Raw genomic sequence first — 13,305 nt, 5'->3', positions numbered from 1 at the left:
TACATAATTGTAATTATCCAATTGGGTGTGTTTTGGGGATTTTTAAATTTCAATATTCACAATTATAAAACGGAAAGGTGAAATCCGGCGATCTGATTGGTTGTTAACCGTGGTATAATGAGCATATACTACGGCTACTATTTCTAAAGCCTTATCACAGCGTAGGCTATCACTCAGCGTCAGTCGCTCTGACTGGACTGAATGGAAGTTTGTTGTCATGTATCCATGACAACGGACTGTTGCAGAGAGTTGTAGTGTTTTTACGACGTTAAAAATGGACTAAAGAAGTTGAATTCATATGTTTATGGTGAACTTTCACCTCTGATGAGGGTTAACAATGGTAGAGTGAATTGAGCAGTGACTTTCACCTGATAAAAGCAGAGGAAAAGACGACATGCAGAGCTAGTGTCCAGAGAGGTGGGACTATTTTTTCCACAGTGGGGCTATTTTATTAGATAATATGTATTTCTGGTTGAATAAAAACGACATAATTGTCATTATTGACTCTAAGGGGTTTTTCGTCCCTCTGCTTCACGTCGGGCAGAGCCGTGGTATGCTCATTATACCTATACCTGTCATGATATATAGCTTAAATATAATTTTGATAACCTCACAATCTCAGAGCAGACAAAGCTCTGTGGACCCCCTGAGATCTCTGGTGCCCGGACCCCAAGGTTGAGAACCAATGCTATAGTGTGTAGTGTGTTGTCATTGATGTTATTGTTTGTGTTGTTCTAATCTTTATCCTATTTCTTTTTTTTAAAATTATGCCTTGTTTTGGTTCATTTTCCCCCCTTTGGTATTGAAAATGGTATTTTCCTTGGTATTCTAGTATCAACACATACAAGTGTTCTTACTCCTGTCTATTCACAGCTGACCCCAAAGCTGACAGTAGGCGTGGATGTGGCGGTGGCCGTGGTTTGGCCAGTGAGCTGTAGGAGAGAGAGGCGGAGCACCAGGTGAGTTGATTAGCTCAGCTGCAGTGGATTAATTGATCAACTGCTCTTTAGTAGCTGGACAGCTGCACACACAACGTACAGGTCCACCACAGAGGGACAGAGGGACTCTGACTTTAAATTTGTATTGCGGTTTAAGTTTTGTGAAGTTAATAGATATTCTGCACATAAAAAGTACAGCTCAACCACTTCCTGTCGGCTTGTCTCCAGTCTGTCACAAGTGGTTTACAGTCACAAGCAACTGTATGCACTTAATTTCACACCTGTGGGCATACATAAACGCTAATTAACTTAACCTTAAAGTGTGCAGTGGTGTAATGATACATACAACATATTAGAAGGGGGATGAATAACCTTTTATACATTATGGTGATATGTTTAGTTGAGTGGCAGCAGGCACTAAAGGTTTTTAAATACTATTAACTGTTACAATATCTGCACTTTCAGTTTCCTTAACTTCATTTAACTATTTCACTTTAATGTGAAGTTTGATGTTTTTATTAAATTTCTATTTTTACCATTATGAAAAAAAAGAAGCTGAATCTGAACATCTCTTCCACCAGTGGATTGAATTTTTGAGTGTATAATGTCATCATACAAAGTGATTATTTTTCTTCACAATCAGTTCTCCACCGAGCGGCTAATAATCCTAAATCAAATGATAATAGCAGGGGGAAATATCAAAGCGAAGGGTGTCTATTACTTTACAGTGACAGAGGATCATAACGACAGTCAGACATCATTTAGTTTGCTTTGAAAACTCCCGGATCACAAACAATGACAGCGCTGGTGTGTGTTGATTAGCCACAGCAGGGGTCCACTCAGTCCTCTCCTCACACAGCTACAGTTGTTGAATTAAATGACTTTTTAAAAGGGAGACAGACTGTCCAAACCTAGCTGTTGTGCGGCAAAAACAACAAAACAAAAGAGGACGATGTTTGACAGTTGATATTCGCTGTTTTTAGTGGCAAACATCTTTCTTTTGGCCTTTTTCCGCCTTACTGCGTAGGCAAGGCACTAGCTCTGAATGATGAGCTCCAGATTAAAGTCTCGGTATTTAATTAGTAGGACTTCTCTGTAGTGAGCTTACATAAAACACACACATACTGTACTCCCCAAAAACACAAACTGTGAAAACTTCTGTGCATAAAAGGTTTTAAAAAAGGGAGAAAATTTCCAAAAAATTGGCCACATGCTGATTTTGTGATTAGTACTGTCGTCTCACAGCAATAAGGTTCTGGGTTCAGTCCCTGAGCTTTGGGATCTTTGTCTGTGGGGTTTGACGGTTACACCAATCCGACATACCACCATTTAGACATCCCACCATTCCGACATCCCACTATTCCGATATGCCATCGTTCCACTATTCCAACAAGGCTTTCAATGTAAGGAAATGTGCATTATTCAACAGGCGACTCCCCCCTACTTATCTGGACTCTCTATCTATCTGGCCTATCTAGCCTTTTTACTAACCTTAACCAACTCCTTTCTTCATTGCCTAAACCCAACCAGTACAAAACCTGTTGGGGGAAAACATAGGCTATTAAAGGAATTGTCGGAAAGGCAGGATGTTGAAAAAAATAAAAAAAATACTGTCATTCCAACCATAGGAGGTAGGAATTGTCGGAATGATGGAACATTTGATAAAAAAGTTGCCATTTAAGGTGTTTTCACACATGTTTAGTGCGCACCCTAGTGCGCACCAAATGTTAAAATGATACATTGTTTCATTTTTTAGTTAGTATGGTTGCTTTCACACCTGCTTTTTGTCACTTGGGACCAAACTTGGAGAGCTTCATGTCTCCATGACTACCGGTTGAAATCTGGAAGCACTGATTGAAAAACTTTCATGATGGAGACTCAAGTAGGGCCGGTTGTTAGTAGCTCTGGTCATTTATTTCTATATTGTTTGCATGTATAACTCTACTTTTCTAGTTTGGTACTTCCGGCTGGTTTCCGGTTGCGTTCACCCAGCTCGGTCCCGTTAGTTCCCGACGTTAAAACACGGCGGACCTCTGCTGCTCGGTAATCAGCTGCTCCGCGGACCCGAGGGACGGACCCACCGACCTGTCCGGTGTCTGAGCGACTCAGCGGACACGCAGCGACCGGCTGCCCCGCTGCTGCTGCTTTGTTTGTGGGTCAGAGCTGCGTAGGACCGGAGCACCGGGCGGTCTCCCCGCTGCGTTCACCCGTTGTCAGCGACTACGGGAGCCCTTTTAGCTCAAACTTGTTGAGTTCGCCAGTTCGGCAATTGGGTCGCACCAGAGTGCGGTTGCTTTCACACATCAACTAGTGCACCAGAGTTCAGCTGCAGCCGAACCGAGACGAGACGAGACCACCTCCTCCGGCCGCACTAGTTTTGGTGCATTAGAGTGCGATTTGCTTTCATACTGACCCAAACGGGACCAAATTTAGTGCGATCTAAATTTAGTGCGCACTAACACTGCAGGTGTGAAAACACCCTTAGACAATTAAAGGCCTATGTCGGACTAGTGGGATGTCGGAGTGGCGGTTGACCCCAGGTTTGACTGTGTAGGTTCTGTCCAGGCTCCTGTCCAAAGACATGGTGACTCTAATGCCAGGATCAGACTACACAAATTAAGGCCGATTTTCACACAATTTTGTCGTGGTCAACAAATGTCCAGCGTTGGGCCCGATTATGAATGTCTAGAAGGATGAACGGACTTGTAGTGTAACATTAACTGATGAACAGTGATTTTGCGTCTAAGATGCTCTACAACAGAAAGTCTAGAATGTAAGATTTTTTTGCATTTCTTTGCCTAGTCTGACATCTCCCACCACGTGAAACAAACGACTGTTGCAACCGCCACAACACGCGACACATTGCTGATGTTCCATTGTTGTTGTTGTTGTTGTTTTTTTAGTCAAGTCGGGGTCGAATTAGCGCTGCAAATATAGTGACTCGGATTGGGTAGAGTCCAGACTTTTACCACATGTTCAGGTTTTAATTTTAAATCGAACAGTTGGTTTGTGCATGGTATTTGTTTAAAACTTTGGACCACTTAAGACTGTTGCCTTCTGAACACAAACAACCCATAAGAAAAATGCAACAGTTGTGTTGTTTTAGCCCCTGAACCGGAACAAAGCAAACGATCCACATGTCTGAATACATCCTAAATCTCCTGTATGTCTGAGTGTAAGTTTGTGAGGTTGTTTCTTGTGTCAGCTGGGATTGGCTCCAGCCCCCATGACCCTGCCAATGGATAGATGGGAAATTATAAGTACTCTATGGGTCTTTCTTCCTCGTGAGGTGCTGTCCAACCATTGTGTAGTTATGAGGAAATTGCACCATTTCCTTCCTGTGATGTGAAAGACTATGTGGGAAAGTCTTTGTTGTTTTGATGCCAAACTTTAAAAGAGGAGGATGCTGTGGCTCACCACCTCAATTTCCAGACCATTTATGATTTGGGGGGCTCGTGGCCACTGCTACTCTTGAGGAGGTCCACCGCTGGTTCTGGCTTTGGAGAAACACTTAACTCTAAATCACTGTGGAAACAACAAAAAGATGAAGCCTCCACCTTGTCGGCCATTTTCATTGTAGACTCTTGATTGGAAGGACGTGAGAAATAGCGCTACAGGACAATACCATTTTGTTTTCAATGACTCCACTAAAACAACAATACGAGTCCCACAGACTCCCACAACAAGGTTAAATGCTAGTCGGAAGCAAACCTGGGAAACTTTGCTAAAATAGTTTTGAGACTTTCTACTACAGCTCGACTAACATCTCCAAGTTCACTGTGTTTTGGGATTTTGATTATGGTATTTCATTCTTTGCAACAATGCTTTATTGTGTCATTTTACATTTTTTTTAGTTGTGCTAAGGACGTATTTAGTATTACATGTTTTGCTATTGCTACAAAACTTTTTCTACAGAAAAAGAAACGTTTGGATCAGCAACAGCACATTAGTGATTCTGGTTCACACTCCAACACAGTAGGTGGCGGTAATGCACCGTAACGTTGGTGCGCCGCCATAGAAACACAACACGAGTAGAGCGGCAAACACCAGCAGGCAAGACTGCCGGCTGCGAGAAGGGTTAAGCTGCAGCTGCAGCGCGGCTTCGGGTGTAGTGGGTGGCTGCAGCTAGGTATTATTGCCGGCTGCCATGACGGGAGTCACCCTGTTTCATTTGTGTCTAGTTCACGTTAGGATTGTTAAGAAACAGCAACTCCCTGCATGCATTGCATTACAAAAAAATGGGAAAAGAAGCGGCTATAACGGTGGATAATTTTATTTGAGTGTCACAACCCCCGTGAAACTTGTTTCTCCAGCAGAATTTGATCCATTCAGTCCGATTACGTTTGGAAAGTCTAGAAGAGCCGCACCATTAAATTATTTTATTCCCGTTCTAGTTAGTCGAGAGCTAAAGCGGAAGTTAGCCGGCTAGTTCGGCGTAGCACTAGCTCGGCTGAAGTCAGTGAGCCCGGTTTCTTCCCAAATGCAAATCCGAAGTTTTTTTTAAAAGCCCGAATCCAAATCCAAATCCGAATAGTGCACTGGCTGTACACCCCTAGTGGAAACATCGCTCATGTTAACTCTTGTATCTAAAGCCTGGTTTATGCTTTTGTGTCAACTCCATGTTGATGCCTCAACGCCGTTGTGCACCTTTCAAAGTTCTGCGCCCACTGTCGAGGAAACGTGTCGTTGATCAATTTACCGCGGTAACACTATTTGTTTAATTTGCGAAACTCTGTATAACATCCTGCTTCATTCTACCAAGCAGTGAACAATGGCCACCAAAGTGAAAAGAGTGGAGTTGGAGTTGGAGATGATTTATGTGGAACAACAAATGCCACAAACACCTTAAAATGACAGTAGGAAAAAACCAGGAAAGCTTACGCCAGAAACAACATTCTGAGCGGACCAATCACAGCCTGGTCTGCGTTGCCCCAACATGCAGTTGGAATTTTTTTGAAGGTGCACGTCAGGCTCTGCAGAGGAACGCTGTCGAGTTGACACAGAAGCATAAATCAAGCTTGAGACAATCCTTTTCTACATAAGTTAGCATGCTAACCACCTAGCCTTAGCCTGTCTTGTAACTTTCTGAGCGTGATTCACTTTGCCTTCCAATCTGCCTTGAAATCCTCTTGTCTTTAAAAAAACAATGATGGCTGGAGCTCCTGTCAAGCGACAATCACCACCACCTGCTCCCAGCAAGAAACAACATTTAGTGGCGAAGAAAACTCCCAAACAATGTCTTTAAGTCTGCTGCGATGGGAAGACTGCTGAGTTGTTCTCTCCTGTTTTGTTCTTTTTGTATTTATAAATGAATTGTTTTTGAAAGAAACTGAGTTTGTCAGTAAATACATGTTTTTTTTAAAATTCTTTTTTATCAAGTGTTGGGTGAAATGAAGTCTGCTGTGTTTCCCGACCACAGTGAGGAAGCTGAAGAAAAAGGAACATTTACAGTAAGAGGCTGATTGGTATCAGGGGGTCACACAGACCAACAAGGCATTCATCAATAAGGAGCCACGTGCAGTCAGCGTGACTGCAGACTGTAATGATTCAAAGGGCGAGAGGCACGTGCTGCGTCCGATGCAGTCAATCAGTCAACCTGATGTAGGGAGCAGCAGGGCCTGAGAATAGCTCCACAGCTCATTATTGCCCTGTGAGCTACCTAGCAAGTTAATCCTATGCCCTGACCTTTGACAAATGTCTTCTTTAACTTTATTTTACCTGGGAGTTTTAAGGGCAGGCAGAGGCTGAGTGTAGGTGAACACTTCCTGGCTTACAGCAAACCTTTCTCTCAGCTCTGCTTCACATAATGTTCTGCGGTCAAGTGAAGTTAAATATCTGTCTGTCATTGTTTGCAGGAGCAAAAGCTATAAAAGTTAAGTTATCAAATGGAAGGGAAGTTCCTGACTGTCATTTTCTATTCATTCACTCGTATTTAATCAACTTTAGCTGCCTCATGGGATGGAGAAAGTGACTGTGCCCTGTACTGTATTGGGCAGTAATAGCTGTATTAATTTAATTTAGGGATGGCTCTCTTATAAATGTCACATTCATCAAATTGAATACTTCCCCCATAGGAATAATAGAGGGATATGATAGCATAAGCGTTAAAAGATACTGTGAATCAATGTAATATCATTGTCATTCACTAATACTGTGTATTCTAATCTGAATATTGCAGAATGCATAGAAATTGCCTGTGGCCCTACAGTGAAACAGCAGATGTCTTCTCCTCTAAACTCCTATCTACCCTTTGATTTTTTATGTTTTATCATTCCGATGATTCATTGGCCTCCTCTTCCTCACCACTGGGTGGCACTGTGAGGTTAAGAAGAACGGACAGAGCGAGAGCAGCAGGAATTGATGCAACACAGCACAAGCTCTCGCTGCAACAAATGCAGATTAAAGCAGAGGAACAAAAAAGAGGAAACAACATAGGGAGAAACTGACGGGGCAAAGGAGGAGGAAACAAGAAAACAAGACGCTCTGTCTGAAGCGATATTCACATGCTGCTCAGATTCCCTTGCAAAATCAGAGGAGACAAAAGTGTGAGGAAGGGTGAAAAAAAAAGGAAAGGAGAGGCGAGAAATAAAGCCGGGGCAAGATGAGATATATGGAAACACCACATTCAGTGCTTCTTTAGTCAACTTAGTCTTAATTCCACACGCAGTGGATTTGACGGCGGCAGAATGATTGTCGGCAGTGAGAGCTCGCTCACGTCTTCAGGACACCCCTGATTCCACTTGAAGTACTGCTGTCTTCTCCTACTGTCACTGTGTAATCCCAGCAGTCTGCTCAACGCGCCATCAGCCCAGACCTAGCGGGAGAAACGAAGCTGCTGCTGCTCACCAGATCAACTTCACGTCTCTTACGTCATCCACTGCTCCTCTGGGACGGCATACAAGGGAAAGCTTTGTCTAATGAAATGTCAGGGGCTTTGTCAACTCTGTTTTTTTTTTAAATTATTATTAGGCCTATTATCATTATTATTATTTTGAACATTTATAGCTTTGTTCTATGAAACAGCAATACACCATACGCATACACACACTGTCATCTAGTAATTCAATGCCAGTGTGTCTCTATTTCTATGTAGTATTATTTGGGCACATGGTGTCTGTCCGACTACCTATTTCTCCGACCATACATTTCTATATTTTTGTGTCCATTAGTCCAACCTCCCATTTCTCCAACTTAACCCTCCTGTTCAAATTGACCCAATCTGTTCCCTTCCTCCATCCTTCCTTCTTTCCTTCCCTTCCTTCCTTTGATCCAACTGACCCTCCATCTTTCTTTCCTTCTTTTTTCCCTTCCTTCTTTCCTCCCTTCTTTCTTCCTAGAACAAATCAGTTCCCTCCCTCCATCTTTCTTTCCTTCCTTTTTCCCTTCCTTCTTTCCACAATCCTTTTCCCCACCCTCCCTTCCTTCATTTTGACCCAGTCTGTTCCCTCCTTCCATCTATCTTTCCTTCCTACTTTCCTCCCATCTTTCTCTTTGTCCTTCCTTCCTTCCTTCCTTCCTTCCTTCCTTCCTTCCTTCCTTCTTTCTCTTTGTCTTCCTGCCTTCCTTCCTTCTTTCCCTTTGTCCTTCCTGTCTTCCTTCCTTCTTTCCTTTTGTCCTTCCTTCCATTGACCCAGGTGGACAATAGGAGGGTTAAAGGGACAATGAGGAGTTTTGGAAAAGCGAAGCGTTTTCACACTACATGTATGAGCCTCCGCGCGCACCGTACATTTCTTTGACCGGCGCAAGACAGACTCATGTTTTCATTCATCAAGAATTAAAGTCAGAGGTTCAAAGAGGTTCAGTTACCGTCGTAGTTCCGACCATAAACGGCAATACGGTGGCGTTACTCTCATGACTCGCCACGAAACTGAAAGTAAGGAAAAATTCCACCACCACTAATAATAACAAAATAACGATAGAGACAGAACGATATATTTATCTAAAATGGGCCCATTAACAAGTGTGGGTAGCGGAGATTCATCCACATTAACGTGAGACTTTTTTATAACCAAATAGAAACTCCTCGTTGTCCCTTTATGTAACCCTAACCCAGTGTTTTTCAACCTTGGTGGGGTGTCCTGAAATGTCTAGTAATTGATTTATAAAATTACTGATAAAAGTATTTTTTTTAACTAATTATTACACACAATCTTAAACAACTGTATTCTATACTTTCACTTTCTCAAATATAAATCGAGTTCATATAAAAATATCTGAGCTGGCGCATCTTGATTGACGGTCGCAATCACGTGACTGCACGTGATCGCAGGGTCGCCAGGAATTTGTGATGTCAAAATGGGGTCCCGTGCCAAAAAAGGCTGGGAACCACTGTCCTAACCCCTAACCCTAACCATAACCCTCTAGAATAAGTCTGATTAATGGGTAGTCAGAGAAATGGGCTACAGCCTCTGGCCTGCTCCTGCACAGCTCAGTCAATGCTCTGAAAATGTCAGCACAAGAGAAACATCCAGGAGGTCAGTGATCGTTGTTAGTCACCGACTGGGCAGCGGATTAAAAGAGAAAACAGAATGAAAACAACTCCTCCAAGATCTGATAAGGAAACTTTGACAACACACTTCATCACCTGCTTTTCACCTCTTATGCAAACAGCTTGATTTTCAGCTGTTGTATCAGCCCGTACCCATCCACATTCATCCTGACCTTGTGGAAAGACTCGGAGTGCGTTTGAGGTTGTCTGGAAGGTTTAGATCAAGAAAATAAATGAGCTCAAACACTACACTGACATTGTCTGCACTGCATTATGTAGGACTTAGATCCCTTCAATCACAAGCACAATATTCTCTAGCTCCCAATACCCATCTCTCTCTATAGAGAAAGAGAGAGAACCTTATAACATAATCATACGCTGTTGCAAAAAAGATGTGAAAGGTGATGTGCTAAAGCTTTTTTTTTCAACACTGTGGTTATATCAAATTCAAATTTTATTTGTCAGTCATACAGGTTACGATGTGCTGTGAAATGCTTTGTGCAACAGCTCCAGTCATAAAACAGTTACAGTAATGAAAACATTTACAATGGGATAAGAATTAATATGGTGGTGAGATGAGAAGAGAGATGTGGGGATGAATTTGAGGGGGGGTTAAACTGTTTTCTGTTCATTTAGGTGTTCAGTAGGCGAACGGCCTGTGGACAGAAGCTGCTTCTCATCCGCTCTGCGTTTGCTCTCAGGCAGCGATATTGCCTCCCAGGGGGCAGCAGAGAGGACAGGCTGTTGCTGGGATGGCTGGGCTCCTTTAAGGTTTTTAAAGTACTCGATCTGCAGCGCCTGTTGGTAGATGTCCTGCAGATCGGGGAGAGTGGTCCTGATTGTTTTCTCAGCTGAGCGGACCACCCTCCTAAAAGCTAAGTAGTCCTTTTTGGTACAACTGCCCTTCCAAGAGATGATGCTACCAGTCAGGATGCTCTCAGTAGTGCAAGTGTAGAAGTTACTGATAGGTAGTATAATAATATTATTTAAATACATATATAATTATTTATTTACTGAAATAAGTAAATTAAAAATGCACATATAACTTTAGTTAAATCTATTATTTTATTGTTTCTTTTTTTTTATGTATTATCATTATTTATTACATATTATATCAAAACATTTGTACACACAGGCACAGGTTTTCAGATGAGAGAGACCCAGTCGTCCTTGTCGAACTGGATCAAATCCTTACACTTGTCCATTTTTCCTCCTTCTGACAACTTTGCAGGATCAACTTTGAGGAGAACATGTTCACTTCCTGCCTAATTCAGTGTTATTCACTTCACCTCTGTGGTCATAATGTTATGTCTGATCAGTGTAGATATCTATACCTTGTTACCACTGCAGGTGCTCCAAAAAAAAGAAAAAAGAAAAGTGGTCAGTGTTAAAGCGATATTTCAACATGTTGGCAATAATCCCTATAGTCTTAGGGTTACGTTTGTTATCTTTAATTGTTGGTGCAAGCTGGTTTGAGACCGGCCAGGCAGAGACACGAGCTGCTCAGCTACGAAGGCATAGGACATTTCCGGCTTTCCCTCATCAAACTCATGAAATACACAATCCAACAAATCCAAAACGCTCTGGTGGACAAGTTGTGACCTGCACATTCACCACACTATGAGATAATAATGGAATGTTAAAAGACAGAGTTGTTTTAAGGCAAATGTGTAGAACTACATCCCAGACACGGTGACTTCAAAAGCGCAAGTAGTGCAGAGTATTTGCTTTGTGTGGCGTAATGTTACATTATTGTATGTCATTATTTCATTGTGTGGTGAATGTGCAGGTCACAACTTTGCGTTCTGGAGTTGTTGGATTGTGTATTTCATGAGATTGATGGTAGAAAGCTGGAAATGCCATCAGCCTCCGTAGCGTAGCTCTGAGCAGCTGGATCTCTGCCCTGCCGATCGAAAAACAGCTTGCACCAACAATTAAAGGTAACAATACTCCTAAAACTATAGAGATTATGGCAGTGGGCCAATTTGCCAAAATGTCAAAAATATCCCTTTAAATGGGAAGCTGACAAATTACCCCAAACCCAACAAAGGCTGCGTTTCTTAACAGTTGCAGCTGTTTCTTGCAGTTCTCAAACTTTCACCAGACTGAAAATGATTTTGTTCCCTTCTGATTCTGTTCTGTTGGAGGTTCAGAGGATCAGATGATCTCAGAAGATGTTCAAGGACACAAAGCAGCTGTTGCAAATATTGTACTGAGGGGAAGCACTGAAATGTCCTACTCTCCCTCAGGGACTCTAGTAACTGGCTTCACAACGCAGCGATGAAAGATATAGAAAATGTGAATTTACATGCAACAGTTGGAGGGCCATCCTTTGCAACACCTATACCCAGCGGAGTAGATTTGCATAGAACAGTGGAGAGCTCATCAGCTACTGAGTTCATGACTGTGAAATACTTCAGAGATAATAGCCCCTGTGACAGGCAAAGATGCTGTAGTTAACATGCGGTGAAGTTCAGACAGGGCTTCATCCCTGGCTTCCTCGTGAAAGTGAATAATGTTTTTCCAACTTCAATAAAATTTCCTGTGCAATGTAATTTGGCAGGTGCGATTCTGCAGCATCACCACAACTTCGGGTTTCACCCTCATGATCTGTATCCACAGACTGTCTGAAGAGTTGTCTGCCTGATGCAACTGACCGTTTGTTCTGATGACATTGGCCTTGAAATCTTTTAATGAAGGCTGCTTGTGCCTCACATTTTCGTGCATGTTGAATTTGCTGTAAGTTGGTTTCCATCCTACACATGGAGTCTGTGTATGGATTGGAACAGCCTCTAATGGTAGTGTTACAGTCTAACACGACCATGAGTTTGATCCAACAAATACCAGCTAGTTAGCTCCAAACTACATTTTCTCCATGAGAATAAAAAGGATTAGCGTGATTGTGTGCTAATTCCTTTTATTCCCAATGGAACCCTAACTTTGTTGAGGTTCTTGTTGGGTTATAAAGAAAATTTGCTTTGGCCAGTACAAGTGGACCAGTGCATCAAAGAGATGATGATGGTTGACCCATCAACCTCCTCTCTACACAGACTCAGTGGCTCTCAGTTCCACCTGACTTCCTCCTTCGCTTCCATCTCGAAATCAGATGTTGTTGTCTTTAAATAAGTGCTGCAGACGACACATAAACATGTTTGTTTAGTAGCAGGAGCCAATTACATTAATGACTTTCCTGGTAATGAAGAAGCATGTACGGAAACACCTACACACCTACTGTTTTCCCTGCTTTGACTCTGCGGGGCGAAATGACTTTATGCAGGATTTTAAAAAAGTCAAACCAAGAGGTTCAAATCAGGTTAAAACTTCTGCCTGTCTGTAGCAACTTCCTCATGCTTAAAATATATGTGCTGTAATGTTTTTTAAAGTCACAGAAGTTTCATTTAAGGATTTTTTTTTTTTGAACAGCCCCTACTTGGACTTAGCTCTGCCCTTGAGGAGGTTCTGTGCACCCCCTGCTAAGATTCAGATCTGAGCTTTGCTGCTTTGCATGCGAGGATTTCTGGCTGTGTTCAAGGGGAGTAACAGAAATATGAAACTCTCATTAGGAAAGAGCAATGTACAAAATATTCAGGTAGCAGCTGCTTGTTGTCGGCTGACATTGACCTTCACTGTCATTTAAAATGACAAACATTGCCTGTGGCAGGTAGTATCACCAGTGTTACTGTTTTATGTTCATTTTAGTGAGTAACTTGATGAGAGGCCAAAATAAAACTTGGCTGTACTTGGCCAGCTGTCCCCTGCAAATGAATTTTTAATCAAGACCTGTAGGACTTTCATCAAGAATCTTATGGAAAATAATGTCCTTGTTGGATTAAGTTACATGTAAATATACACATTATAACATGGTATATTATACTGGAT

The sequence above is a fragment of the Trachurus japonicus genome, chromosome 10, assembly GCF_045865225.1.
Source record: "Trachurus japonicus isolate A0001 chromosome 10, Traja_1.0".
In the NCBI taxonomy this organism is placed as follows: Eukaryota; Metazoa; Chordata; class Actinopteri; order Carangiformes; family Carangidae; genus Trachurus; species Trachurus japonicus.
The sequence above is the reverse complement of the archived record's forward strand: the minus strand, read 5'-3'. Positions refer to the sequence as shown.